Source organism: Pollicipes pollicipes, unplaced genomic scaffold (genome assembly GCF_011947565.3).
Source record: "Pollicipes pollicipes isolate AB1234 unplaced genomic scaffold, Ppol_2.1 Scaffold_7262;HRSCAF=8765_pilon_pilon_pilon, whole genome shotgun sequence".
Lineage (NCBI taxonomy): Eukaryota > Metazoa > Arthropoda > Thecostraca > Pollicipedomorpha > Pollicipedidae > Pollicipes > Pollicipes pollicipes.
This window is the reverse complement of record NW_023597055.1, coordinates 10,288,219-10,302,659: the sequence shown is the minus strand read 5'-3', so window position 1 is coordinate 10,302,659 and position 14,441 is coordinate 10,288,219.

Sequence of the window (14,441 nt, the reverse complement as noted above, 5' to 3'; positions counted from 1 at the left end):
CGACCGTGTCGCCGCGGCGTCGCTCCGCGTGGGGAAATCGCGTAGGCTGCTGCGACTGCGAACCGGCGCGCCATCGGGCTTCTCCCCGGTGGTCCCGGGCGCTCACCGAAACGGGAACGTTTTGTGCAAGACGTGGCCGGATTTTTTCATAGTCCAGTTTTGTTTGCAGTGGATGAGCTTACCAATAAGTTCTTTAACCTAGCAGAAGATTGGTTCCGTGGAAAGGTTTTCGGCGCCAGCAAATCCGTCCAGAATCCGTGAAATACTGCCAATGGGCATGCATCTTCTGCCTGGACATGAACTAAAACGCTGGCAAAATGCCACAACGCCATACAAGAGCGTCTGAAGGATATGAAATGAGCAGACAACATTCTGAAACTCTTGAAAATTTAGATCAAAATGTTTTCGAGTAAGCAATCTTTTCACATGTCAACTTGTGTGGATAACAGATCATCCAGGGAGCCCCCAAGATCCGGCATCCGCATCCCAGTAAACCCAGTGGTGGAGACGCCCATGTGTTGACGCAGAGCAAATTGAAGCAGAACACGGTATAGATCCTCGACGTTAGATCTGATGTCAGCACTTAAAGGTTTCAGCCGGTGCATACTTCAGTAAACGGAGAATTTCATATGCGGCGAATGCTTAAGATATCGAAGGATCTTGTCGGTATTCTAGCGCAATGGGTAATCTGCGAAAGCTATCGACGCTGGTGGTGGAGGGTCTTTTTTATTTTCCATACTGTTACCCAAGAACAGGTAATCAAGAATGTCCCTCCCTCTGGCCCAGCGACGCAATAAACCGTACGCTAATAAACCGTACGTTAACACCAGAAAGGCAAAATCAAGTCGCGGCACTCCCAGCTAGGAAGAGGAAACAAACGCAAAGAAGCAGGCGAAGAGGTGGTGCAGACCCGAAGGAACTGTTTTATGTAATAGGCAAGGAAAATCATACATGAGAAGGCTTAAAGTGGTTATTAGCCAAAGCCTTCTAATGGAAGCCGCTATAAGCATCCAATAAGCTGCAACCACTCATTCACAGTGTTAGTAAGGGTTGTACAGTCAAACAAGTCGGAGGGGGCAATTACCTGGTCATTTCCGTGCTGGGTTTTGAACTGGATGTACAGGGAGTCCACCCAGCTAAGCGGAGGTTGTTGCTGGTTTGGTGTGTGAATTCCTCTGGAAACCGCAATTTCAGCCTAAAAATATGGTTTCAGTTCCATGAATAAAACTGCGTAAATCGTGCTCAAACTGACACAGTGTTGAAGACTCACAAAATTAAATAACAATGTTTTTTGCCAGCAATCTCGTTTGCCCCTCAGGTGCACGATGCCTGCAGGAGAGCACGATACCCCCCCCCCCCCCCACACACACACACCGCATCTGCTTACCGCATCTGCCCTGGAGTGCAGGACCCCTGAGTACCTCACCAGCGCCGGGACGGCATTACCGAGCTCCAGTCCTGACCTGGGAGGTCGGAGGTCACCTGGTCGATCGGACGCGCTGACGTTCTATCCGAGCTCCGATGCCTTCCTTCGGCCACGTGATACAGCGGCATATGCACACACTGCCTCTCCAGATGCACATGCGCCCAATCGATTTCATTGGATACGTTAATACTTTGCTAGTGCATGTTATAAAAGCATTCGAACAGGCGCGTAAAAATAAGTAGGGCAAGAACGCGCAATACTGTTTTAAACCACACAGGAAATTCGGCGTGGCTGCAGTGAGGTATGCTGTGTTTCCATTGACAAAAAATAAGCTTCGCACCCCTTCATCAATCGCGAATTCCTGCATACGCCCCTAACATAGCATATACATCAGACGTGTGCACCATCTCCAATGCGACCCTTGTGCTCACTGGATCCCTGCGGCGGTGGGAAGTCGTGGGAAGCCGCCAGCGAAGTGACGCCCGAGGCGGCCGGCGGCTCTGACCCGGTCCGTCACGCGGCGCCGGCCACGCCTCCGCGGTGGCAAACAGAGCATGGACCGGCTCCAGGTCACGTGGTCCTGCCAACCGCTCCGGTCGCTGCCAGCCGGCACCGGGTGGCGTCCGCGTGTCACGTGACCTGCCGCACGCGAGGCCTCAGGCACTGTCACGCAGAGCGGACAGGCTGTCTAAAAACGGCCGCGGAGCTGACAGCCCAAAGTGCGCTCAACGTCTGAGCGTGGCAGGAACGCACGGAATGACGCCCTTGTCGCCGATGGAACCAAAAAAGATGTGGCTCACGTTTTCGGCATTGCTGGTTATGAATTGGTCGCTGATGATCGGCTCCGTCAACGATCGGGCTATCGGCTCCGTCAACGATCGAGCTATCGGCTTCGTCAACGATCGAGCTATCGGCTCCGTCAACGATCGGGCTATCGGCTCCGTCAACGATCGGGCTATCGGCTCCGTCAACGATCGGGCTATCGGCTCCGTCAGCGATCGAGCTATCAACAAATACGTAGTTGATAGTTGCTCTCCATCCTGGACCAGCGCGCCATGGCATGAGGCATGACTGAAGAGCAGCGAATTACTCCCGCTAGTTGTCAATGGAAAACAGCCACCGCAAGACGAATTAGAGTGTACAGGTACTGGAATCACATACTATCAGTTATTTCATTTGCATTAGATCATTTGCATATATAATATTCCATTACGGATTAAACGTAAGCCTGTCAGGCACGCATGTGTGTAAGCCTGTTCTGTTTCAAAACTTCACCCGATTTATGTTTAACCCTATCATCTAAGGCATGTACAGCTTACAATAGGTTAAGGACATCAGCGCTGAGCCCATCGCGCTCCAAAAGTATGCGGGAATGTTCATTATCCCGCTTACGTCGTTTGCCTTGAATGTGATGTCATCCACTTGACGCTTGTTTTACAAGGCTATCTGGAAGATATTGCCCAAGAGTTCACCGAGTGCCAGGATGCATTCCAGACAGCGTCCGCACATGTAACCGCCGGCTACGACGCAACGAATGGCCGTCCATTTTGCGACATCACGACTGACATGGATAAGACAGTAGTATTAGCCTTATTCCTTGGAGAAAACCGAGAGAATGGAGACATAGTTGGGTTGATATTTCGGCAACGTGCTTTTATAAAAAAAAAAATAGCCGAGGTGAATACTACTGTCTTATCTATATGTGAATGATGCTTCTCCCTAACGCGGTAGAACAACTTACGTAATTCAGGACTGGCATGTTGATGTACATGCACCTGTTTTACCCCATTCAGGTCTGGCTCCCCTTTTAGCTTCATATACATTTCTGAATTCTGTTTACACCGTGCATAGGCGCTTCCAGACGTGTCTTGGGGCTTGGGGCCCGTTGTTCCAATAGTTTAGCTAAAGCGGATGTTTCTGAGTTCGTGGCGTTGAAATATGCTTCAATGGGTTTTCGATTCCGTGCTTTACTTTAGCGACGGATTTGAATCACGGAGTCGGCTGACAGGCAAGAATGGGTGCGCCTCGCGTTTTTTGTCTGTTCGCCATGACCACTGGTCACAGCTGCTCTGAATCAAGTGACCTCTGCCGTCACCACTGTTCACAGCTGCTCTATATCAAGTGACCTCCGCCATGACCCCTGGTCACAGGTGTTCTACACCAAGTGACCTCTGTTATGACCACTGGTCACAAGCTGCTCTATACCAAGTGACCTCTGTCATGACCACTGGTCACAGATGCTCTGTACCAAGTGACCCTCGCTTTTATGGCCCCGTCGGCTTCGCCAACGGGAGTCACCCAGGTTCGATGCAAAGGTCAACTGATGATGACCTATCGCCTTTGTTTCGTAAGCCGATTGCCAGAGAACAAAAAAAAAACACGCCCAGGGGGCAGTTCAAGAGCGTACCTGGAATACCTGCAGAATTGACAAGCTTTTCATAAAATCATTTGAAAAAAAAAAAACACTGCGCTCCTGTTGTTGGCAAGAAATCACACCAGAGGGCCTTCGTTCCAGCATGAGTGTCGTTCATAAAAAACATTTCAGACATCGTTCTTCATAGTGGTACGACGTGACCGCGCAAGCTCGCTATTCCTAGCTACGGAGAAAGGTGTTTGCACCAAGCCACGGTTGAAACGTCTGCGATAAAAACAGCCACTGGAACACTTCCACAGTCTTCGTGTGGCATCGCGAGAGATCTCTGTGCTGCGGCCTCCACGTGCATACATGCTGAGGAGAGGGTGGCGACGGAAGCGAAGCCCGCGGCTTGAGCTTCGTTGCCGAAACGGCAAAAGATGTTCCCGAGCACTAGCAGGCGACACGTAGGCGGAACATTCCATATCGCGTTTTCGGCTTGTCGATCTGCTTTTCTTTAAGCGTATCTTGCACTGACTTATCACGTACCGACGCCCGGCCGAGGCTACCGATCACGCCGTTCCTAACGATGCTGCACGGTGACGGAGGTTGCCTCCAGGACAGACAGGGAAGACCGCGTTCACATCGCCGGCCGGTGGTGCAGGATGACGTGGCTTGCGACTTGAGGCCTGGCCTAGCAAAAGCTTAGTAGAAAGTTGTTGTGGAACATGAACGGGTCGTGTGATTGCATACTTGCAAGATATTGCTGAGCTTCAAAAAATCCGTTGTCTGAGGTTTTTGCAAAAGAGACGGCAGTAAGCATTTTCGTATTTCATACCTCATCAAGAGACAGCAATAAGCCTCTCTGGTGTTTCGTACTTGCCTGTCGTGAATTCTAGCCATGCAGGTGGTCATCGTCAGTCGACCTTTGACCCGATGCCCCCGGGGTCGGCCGACCTGGCCTGTCGCCAGCTTTCCGTGCACCGTCGCCAGGCAACGCAGAGGCGCGCTCAGCGCAGTGCGGCACGGCGTAACCAGCATCCGACCCGCATAACTGACGAGCTGCCCGCTTTGAAAGGATTTCGCCGGAGAGCTCGGCAAAACATCGTGCTGTCAGCGTGTTTTGAAGCATGGTTGCTTTCCCAAGAGAATACAAACCCGGTGCCGTTTGAAAGCAGGATTACAACACGGCGGTAGCATACCATGCCCTGCAGTATGCGCCAGGCGCTGGGCCCGCAGCCATGTTTGGTTGCAGAGAACAACGTATCCCCAAAAGGAATAAAAGCAGCAGTAATTTGGAATCTTAAACCATTGTTCTCTTGCATCATCAAAACTTATGCTTATAAAATATTGAAGTGTTCAACGAGTCAGACCTACCCATGTATGCGAAAGTGATTAACCCTGGCGAATCAACGCAGCGAAGCGCACGAAGCTGCAGTCGTTGACTCCACCTCCCGTCGCCATCGCGCCCATCGCGGTCAGGGACGCGGAGGTGGGGCCTGCACAGGTGAGTGACCTTCACGGCGGGCTCTGCAGCGGCGCGAGACAAACTGGGGAGGATCCGACGCTGCATGGCCCCGGCGGGGACGCATGGGGTCGTTACCGAGACAGCCGACTGTCAGGGGAGTAGCTGTAGCTGTAGCTGTAGCTGTAGCTGTCCCTGTGGGCAGGTCATATCGACTGATGAAGCACCCGCGTGCGTAGTTTTTTGCGTCGTTTACCTATTGCGACATCTGTGCTGCATACGGTATGGTCTAGGGAAATGACAACGGTAATTTTGAACGTCCGTATTTACGTTATAAACATTTCAATATTGTCGCGGACCAAATGCACACCAGAAAGCCAACATGCGTACATGGACTTACTGTGAAGTCGCATGATATTCCATATTTGCCGCATCCCGACGGCCATCTTGTAAAGCCCGCTGACAAAGTCCCCTGCAAGAAATACCTGCCGAACTTGGCTTCCTTTGTCAGGACGCCAAAGTCAAATATTTTTTGTGCCTCTCTACGACTCAATGCGCTTGGAAAAATGGCTCGCCGACATTCTTTTCAATACACAGATCACTTTTTGTCGTCCCTAAATGCTGCGTTTAACCTGGCAGCCAGCATCCATTAGCCGCGAACAGCACATGACTCCATCCTAATGATTGGCTTCTGTAACATTCTGGCAGGTTTATTGTCAATCTTTTTCAAATAGCTGTCTGTCAAAAGCCCCTCATGGTGCCTCCAATTCCGATAATTGAGTGTTCATGCGCATGGAAGACCTCGCAGTGAGCTAGAGGACATTTTAAAATACCGACATGTGCTAAAGCATGACAAATCACTCACAATTACCCGAGAGGGATCGTGAAATCGATGAGCCTCATACGTCATCCAAAAGTCTGATTTCTGTTCCCGCCAAGGGCTTTCCAAACCCACACGAGACTTTCTGTCTCCAACCAAACGTGCCTGAGGTGCCTGCACGAGCTTGCGATAAATCACCGCTTGGGACCCGAGCGAACCGTTACCCAGCCGCCACCTTCCCCTACGCCGTCACCGGCTGGAGGTAGCTGACCTCGACAGGGATTGTCTCCAGTGACGGGTGACCCGGGGCCCGCGGCAGTGCAGCGTTGGCTGACGGGCTGGTCAGAGGTCGGCGTGCCGGCCCGAGCTCTCCAGCGTGGTGAACGGGCCGTCACGAGCCGCTGGTCACGGACGCCAGGCCCCCGGCCCGTCCGGCGACGTATGGCATCCCTGAGGTTGGAGGCATCGCGTGCCGCCCGTGACCAACCTGCGGCCTCGGCGTTGGAACCCGCTGCCGTGGCGGGCGGCGCGGCCTGAAGAGGGTCAGCAAGGGGAAGAAGGGGACCGGGAGCTGTGGTGGGCGGACCCCAAGCGGACGATACCGGTGGTGGTGTGAACGAAGACAGTGCTTTCGACCTCTGACGATGGCGAACTGGCAGGCTCATGGCCATGGAAGGCCAGAGGTGAAAGCTTTCCAAATTGTTGATATATACTGGGCTTTTAAGCCAAGTTGTTGTGCACAACGCCCATAGACCCATGTTAAAGTTTCGAGACATTCCGAATCGGAGGGAAGAGCTCGAGGCCCTTCAAGTGCTTGGAAAGTTGCACCCATCGCCATGACGCAATTTATAATATTTAAGAGCGCATTAAGAATCCCTGCTCGACTATTCTGGCCCAAGGTCGGCCACGACCGTAAGCTCATATCCTTAAGAGTCGGTCCTTCTGTTTAAGCAATAATAATGACCTGTTGCTACGAGCGGAGCTTTTTATCCCTCTACAGGGGAGGCATCTTGCGTCCCTTTACAGGGGAAGCGTCGTCTCTCATGTCAGTGTCAACCCCCTTCCCATAAAGATATTTTGCTGTGCCAAAAAGTCGCCAGAAAGAGCATGCCAACTGCCAACAATCCGCACTTGGCAAAACCTGTGGCTCGACCCACAGTAAATGTAATGAGCCTCCAAACAATGCGTTTACTTCACTGTTTTCATTACATTTCCATATCATGCAACACAAGTGGTCTAATATTTTGCATCGTGTAATGATTTTTATTTACTTTTGTGACCACGCATGACCAGCCAGCTCTGGCAAAGAAATAAAAACTAAAGGGCAAAGCATCACGTCGGTTTGTGTCATTGCTGTATTCATAAACCACCATGAAAAACAAATTCAGCCAGCTTTCATGAACCCATGTTTCACTTAGCGGTCACCCGAGCTCCAGTAGGCACAAATCCACCACGCGCGGGTGCTATAACTTCGCTCCCCATCTCGCAATCGACCCGCACCACCTCCATCCCGTCGCGCAGCCCCGGAATGTGCGTGCTCAAAGCCCGTCACGGCCGGTCGCCGTCCATTACCAGACGCCGGTCCTCGAGATAAATAGCCTTATCCCCAGCCGGGGACAGTTGTGCGACGGCGGCCAACTGCCGGCCGTAATTGGCCAGCCGTGCCGCTGCGCCGGGCTTGTCTCGCGCGTCAGCCGGCGTCCGGTCGGCGGCGCACCGGCGGCGCAGCGCGCGCCGGCGTCTCGTTCGGAGACGAGTGGCTTGTGCGGGTGTCGGTTGGCTTGTTTCGAGACAGGTGTCTTGTTCGGAGAATGCAGGGGTCGTGGATTCCGGGTGGGGCAGGGAGGGGAGGAGGGCAGCCGCCCTCATCCCACCCCACAACTAAGGGAATGTGTGGAAAGAGAGAAAGATGTCATCATGTTGTCCTCCCCTTCGCCTTTCTCCATACAGGTTCCTCCGCTACTAGTTCGGAGAGCAACGTTTGGAGACTGGTGTCTTCCTCGAAGGTAGATGTCTTGTTCGGAGGTTGGTAGTTTGGTTGGAGATCAGTGTTTTGTTCGAAGACCGGTGTCTTGTTCGAATTCATGTATCTTATTCAGACTTTGATGTCTTGTTAGGACTCTGGTGTCTCCTTCGGATAACGGATGACTCGTTTGTAGTTGTAACTCGTTGGGAGACTAGAGTCTTGTTGTCTTGAGTAACTCTTGGGAGACTAGAGTCTTGAGGCCAGCGTCTTGTACGGAGACGATTGCCTTTTCCTTCCTCGGAGACCGGTGTCCTGTTCGGTCTGAGATGCCTTGGTCGGATACCGAACGACTCGTCTGAAAGCTAGTGTCTTGTTCGAAGCCACGGTCTCCCAGTGTTAGCTCGCGCGGCCCTATGTGCCAATGCAGTCTCCGCCGCTGTCGACGGCCAGCTCGGCTTCGTCCAGCCCCATTCTCTGCCCGGCGGAAGGAATGCGACGGCATATGGCGACCGAAGGGGTAACCGCCAATCTATTAGGTAAGGTAGGTAGGTAATCTATTAGGTGTTAGGTAATCATACATCGGAGGGATAGCTGGGACCTTTCTGCTTTGTTCTCCGCGTCGAGTTGTGGCATTATTCATGGCTGGTAGTTTTGACTTCAGTTGATGTTTATTTTCGATTATGAACATTAAGCAGTACATACTATGATGAGTGGTGAATCAAATGGCTCAAGCGTTGTTACAGTATGAAGCAAACTGGGTTCGCAATGAAACATGTATTCACATTGTGTATGGCCGTGCAAAATGCAGATAATCTAACGTAAACTCTGGAAAGGTGTTGGCATGCCGAAGGCGACGAATACAAAACGAAAAAGACCTGGCTGGCGTGGGATGTTGACAGAGGACACAGGTTCCGTGGTGATTCCCTGCGCCGTTACTCGGTTACGTTTAATAGTTGGTGATGAGGCATTTTACTGGACCCTTAATTTGTGGAATTTCACACTAGATGTGTGGGGCCGCCTCCTCGGTGGTCAGAGAACAGGTTTCACGGGAGAGCTGGCGACAACAACTTTAAAGACCGGGTCCATTTTCGGCGGTGTGACATGACCTAGCTTGTTCATCAGTGAAATACGCGCCATACATCAACAAAACTCGCCGCGATCATGAAAACAGTAATCAAGGATGGAAATCCACCGAAAAGCAAGCCATTAATATTTATGAGAAGGACCAGCTCTCATATGGAAATGAGGAGCTTGTTTTTTGCCTGAGCACTATGATTTACGCATCAATGAGAAGCATGCTAATGACATTTCTGACACTGAATTAAACGGAAAATTAGGTCAGTACAGGTCTATGGTGTACGCTACGGTATATGATGTTTGATGCTGCATATGCATGTACTCGTCGTGCATTTCATTCAAACATCATGTCTAACAGTATTTCATTCAGTCTCAAGGTGAATCTGGGTAATTCAACATAGCTTAAGGACAACCGATAACTTAAGATTATCCTGTGCGAGACGCACAAAGTTTACCGCTCACGAAGCGAGGCCGCGCCGCTATTTTTTATCATTTCAGCGCATTCAATGGCTGCTACGAGGTAAAACTGAGCTTGAGGTTAGATAAAAACAATCCTATCTGTCGTTTGTAGCCTCACTTGTCTTTGCTCAGCGCAGTAAGATGCGCGAGGTGCATACGTAAAAATGGCTTGCTGTTGGTCTGATCATTGTGCGTCAAATGCTCGTGACCGTTAATATTTTTCAGATGACTGTGCTGAGCGGACTACGAAAAGTTTGCCTGATGTTCGCCCACAAATGGGTTTTATTCCTGCCCGATCCAAGCTGTCACCTAATTGGTGTAGCGACCTCCTAAATGTACAGCGATGACCTCAATGTACGCACGCTCCTAAATGCATAAGTCAATTCGGCAGAATCCCTCGCCGCCATTTGTCGCAGCGGTTCGACTGGCGTGGGCGCGTCGGCCGGCACAGCGACCGGCGCGCGCGGCCGGTCGCCTCTGCAGAGCCGTCCGAGCGCGAGGCGTCTCACGAGCGGCGGCGACTTTCGCTCATCTCCGTCGGCAGCCGGCACCTGCGGGGACGTTTTCACTCTTCCGGTGACCGCCGGCCCGCCGCGCTCCTGACGCGGCCGCGGCGCTCCTGGCGCGGCCGCGGCGCGACCCGTTAGCGATCATGCGTGGCGGGAACTGATGTCGCCTTTGTGATCATCTCGCCGGATGATGCGTGATGAGCGGTGGCCCGGAGTCGTCGCATGCGAATGCCTCGTCAGGAGTGAAACCGGAATAAGTCGAACGGCCAGGTACCGTTTAAACCGCAATAAAAAGTGCAGTCAGTTTAATTGGAGCTCCCGTTATACCAGGGACACACGTACTCCTCATTCTAAGAATGGTGGAAGATTATCCCTTTGACTTCTAGGTAGCTTTTAAGATATACTTTTGGTGCAATTGTCTTGCGGAGTCCAACTTAATCCCAAAACCATGAAAAGTATGCTGAAGCTGTCCTTTGAGTGCAAAAATATCCACCGGATCAACGTTCAAAATAATGATCCGGGTAGCCGGTATTTCTCCGTATAAATTGAAAATTCCCGGAACAGCGGGGATCGCCGCCTATGCAGTCGTAGCGCGCGGACGGACAGCGGGAAGGAAAGATGCGCTGGCAAGGATTGGCGCGCGGAGGAGCGGATCATAATCATCCTGAGGAGTGTGTGTTAGGGGAAAGAAGGAAGCAAAGAAAGAGAAAGAGAGAGAGAGAGAGAGAAAGAAAGAGAGAGAGGAAGGGAATGAAAGAGAGAGAGGGAGGGAGAGAGAGAAAGAGAGAGAAAAGAGATAGATAGAGAGAGAGAAAGAGAGAGAAAGAGAGAGAGAGAGAGAGAGAGAGAGAGAGATAGGAAAGAGAGAAGAGAGAGAAAGAGAGATAGAGAGAGAGAGAGAGAGAGAGAGAGAGAGAGAGAGGAGAAGAGAGAGAGAGAGAGAGAGAAGAGAGAGAGGAGAGAGAGAGAGAGAGAGAGAGAGAGAGAGATGTGATGATGCATAGACGGGCCAGAGCGGGAGAGAAAGTGTTCGGCGCAGCTAGTGAGAGTCCAGGCGTGCCTCCACCACCAGATAGATTTTATGGCGGCCGGGCTGCCCGGCCAGTCAGCCGGGGCCAGCCAGGATGAGTGGGCAGCGCTCGGGGAGGCGACGGCTAATTGTACGGCCGGTGAAAACGCCGAGGAAAGCGGCGGTCGGACGGACGGCCGGGATGGCGGCGTCGGGGAGCCGCCGAGAGCGCGGATCTCACGTCACGTTCCCGTCACGTCACCGTCACGTTCCCGTCACGACGGCCGTGTTCAGAGACGGCAAGGCCGCGTCCCGTGGGGCACGGCCAGCGCTGTGACGAGTCGCGGATTTCGATCCTTTCGATTAATATGAGAACGAGTTTCGAACAGACGATGGTGAGTTGGAGCTCCGGGAGAGATTCTGACGAGGCCGCCTGAAGCGTAATGAGAGAAAAGATGCGTCTGCTTTTAAGCGATGAGCCCTACCCACCTGGCGTGGTCAGCCGCAGATAGCCAATGCATATGCTACGCAGGCAGTGAGGTGAAAGTCATGAAATTACTTTCGGATCGCCATATCGATTGAGGTTGTTTTTATTGGCCAAGGTGTGACCTACCTTCATCTAGACATGCCAGCACGACATTTCCAGACAATTAAACATTACTGTTCATCTAAGAACGATGATAAAAGATGCTCCTGTCAACCGAAACCTCGCCCCTTTTCGTGAACTTAATGTGAAAAAATAGGTGCTGGCAAATCAATATTCATGCTCTAATATTTGCTAAGCATCTTGCCAGCTATTTTCCAATCCAAGCAACACTGATAAAGCAGCTGTTTTACAGGAGCGGCCAGGAAGACGCAGTTTCATAGTAAATAGTTCTGAGTCATGTATTATACGATAGAGATCAAAGCTGATAACTTTTGTGTTATGTGAGGGTCTTCAAAACATGTCCCGTTTTGTGTAATATTAAGATCGCACTGAGCAGCTAGGTTCCTTATTTTTCCGCTCCTTTTTTCCCCTGGCCAGAGATTTCAATTCTTACGTCAGCCTCAGGTGTCACCGAATCTCGAACTGTAATCCATTCTTAAGCCCGCTTAATTCCTGTCAAGACGGCAGCCTTCCTTCCGCGGGCGCCCCCCTGGTAGCGGGCCGAGCCAAACCCTCTCCCCTCTGGACGGGTCGCCCTTCCCTCCACGTACGGGAACGCGCCGGACCGCCTCGTGGCCTGGGGCAGGAGCCGCGGGTTCTCCGGCCCGTCGACCCGCGTCTTTCATCAGCCGCCGACCACCGGCGCTGCCCACCCAGGAAGGGTGAAGGAGGGGGGGGGGGGGGGGGGGGGGTGCATGGCCTCGGCCGCGAGCACGCAGCCCCCACGCTGCGTGTGATAATGGTCTCCTGTCGTGACCCCGGCCAGGCTGGGGCGGCCAGGCGGCAGCCTCCGCGTGAACGGTCTGGAGCGTGTTCGTTTGGTGCCGTTTGATAATAACGATAACTTGTTTGATAACACTGGATATGATGTGTCGCTCTAAAAAGAGATCGGCTGTTCCTAGTCACTGCCCAACGACATGTGACTTGGGGAAAGAAATTTCAAACCAAGGTTTTGTGGGCTCCTGATGAGGTTCCGGGGAGCTCTCAGTCTCTGATGAGGTTCCGGGGAGCTCAATCAGTCTCTGATGAGGTCCTTAATGAGCTCCCGGTCTCCGATGAGGTCCTAATGAGCTTTGGATCTCCGATGAGGTCCTTAATGAGCTCCTGGATCTCCGATGATTTCCTTCATGAGCTCCTGGATCTCCGATGAGGCAGCTCTACGGCCCTTACCCGAGGCCCCGCACAGATTCATCAGCCTCTTCTAAGATCCCAGAGAACTTAGACAGCCTTCGCTCTAGTCCGCGGACTCAAGCTGCCGAACCCGCCGGTGTAATCTCGGACTCCAGCGGCGAACCGACCCGTCGCTGCAGTCCCGGACTCCAGCGGCCGAACCCGCTGGTGCAGTCTTGGGACTCCAGTGACCGAACCCGCCGGTGCAGTCTCGGGACCCCCAGTGACGAACCCGCCGGTCCAGTGACCGAACCCCCGGTGCAGTCTCGGACTCCAGCCGCCAGCGGCCGAACCCGTCGCGTCCACCGGAGACGCGCGGGGGACCGACGACCGGCGTCAGCTGATCGGTGAACGGCCGGCGGCGGCGGCGCGCGCCGGTTCCGCCCCACCTGCGCCGCATTTGGCTGATGAAGACGTCAGCTGAACGGCCCGCCGGGAGCCGGCACTAATGAACGCGCCCCCAGCCCCGGGGCAGCGACCGATAATCGCCAATCAGTGCGCCCCTTCAGCTAGCAATCGTTGGGGCTGGATGCGGTCGCGGCGAGTGTGACGTCACAGGGAGTCCGTCCGGCGGGACGTCAATAGGACCATTAGGACGGCAGGAGAGCGTTTGCGTTCGCGTCGTTGTAAATAGATTAATAAGTAGTCATAGCGATGGATAATTTTTATCATCTATTTTGGGCATCGCGCCTATCATTGCGCCTTCGTAAATAGATTAATAAGTACTCAGAGCGATGGATGATTTTAATCGTCTATCTTGGGGATAGCGGACTAGATCACCGAGCCGATTAAATCGATTCAAGTCGCAGGCTTTTAGGTGATAATCGCGGCGATGGTTTTGGACCGGCGGTGCAGCGATCATGAACCCATCTTCAGCCAACCTTCTACCAGTCTTCAGCCAGCCAACCAGTCTTCAATTCAAGTCATGTCTAGCCTACCCATCACCAATACAGCATTCTTCGGGCAGTCTGCTGTCCCCTTGAATTGGCAGGCGGCGACCGGCCAGCGCGTGCTGGGGTCGTAATGAAGCGAACTGTTCAGACCGTCGCAAAAGTGGAAAATGACGCAAAATTAAAACAAACGATTATGCCACCGATACAGAAAAGACATATAAACACTAAAAAGCACATCCTATAACCCAAGACGCAACGAATAAGACACATGGCAATTGAAGATAAAACTTAAATATGTAATTTAACGACATATCGTTTGCATCCTACACCAAGTCACCGAGGTAGATTATAGAGCAGGCTGCGGGCAGGAGAACGCTGGACACCGGCGTCAACAGCAAACCTCACGGCGCGAGCACAAGCTCGTGCAATCAGCCCAACGGCGGGACAGCCCCCGGCTCACATCTGCGGCAATGGGCGGAGAATATCGCGTATCGGGTGCCGCAGCGACCACACCGACCTTCCATAGAGTTACTAGAATTCCAACAACCCGGCATCGGAAGATGGCCGACACGGCAGTTGTGTCCCACCGACTTTTTCAACAGCCTCCATCTGCGTATGGGTCGTAACATCTGGCGAGACTCACTCCTC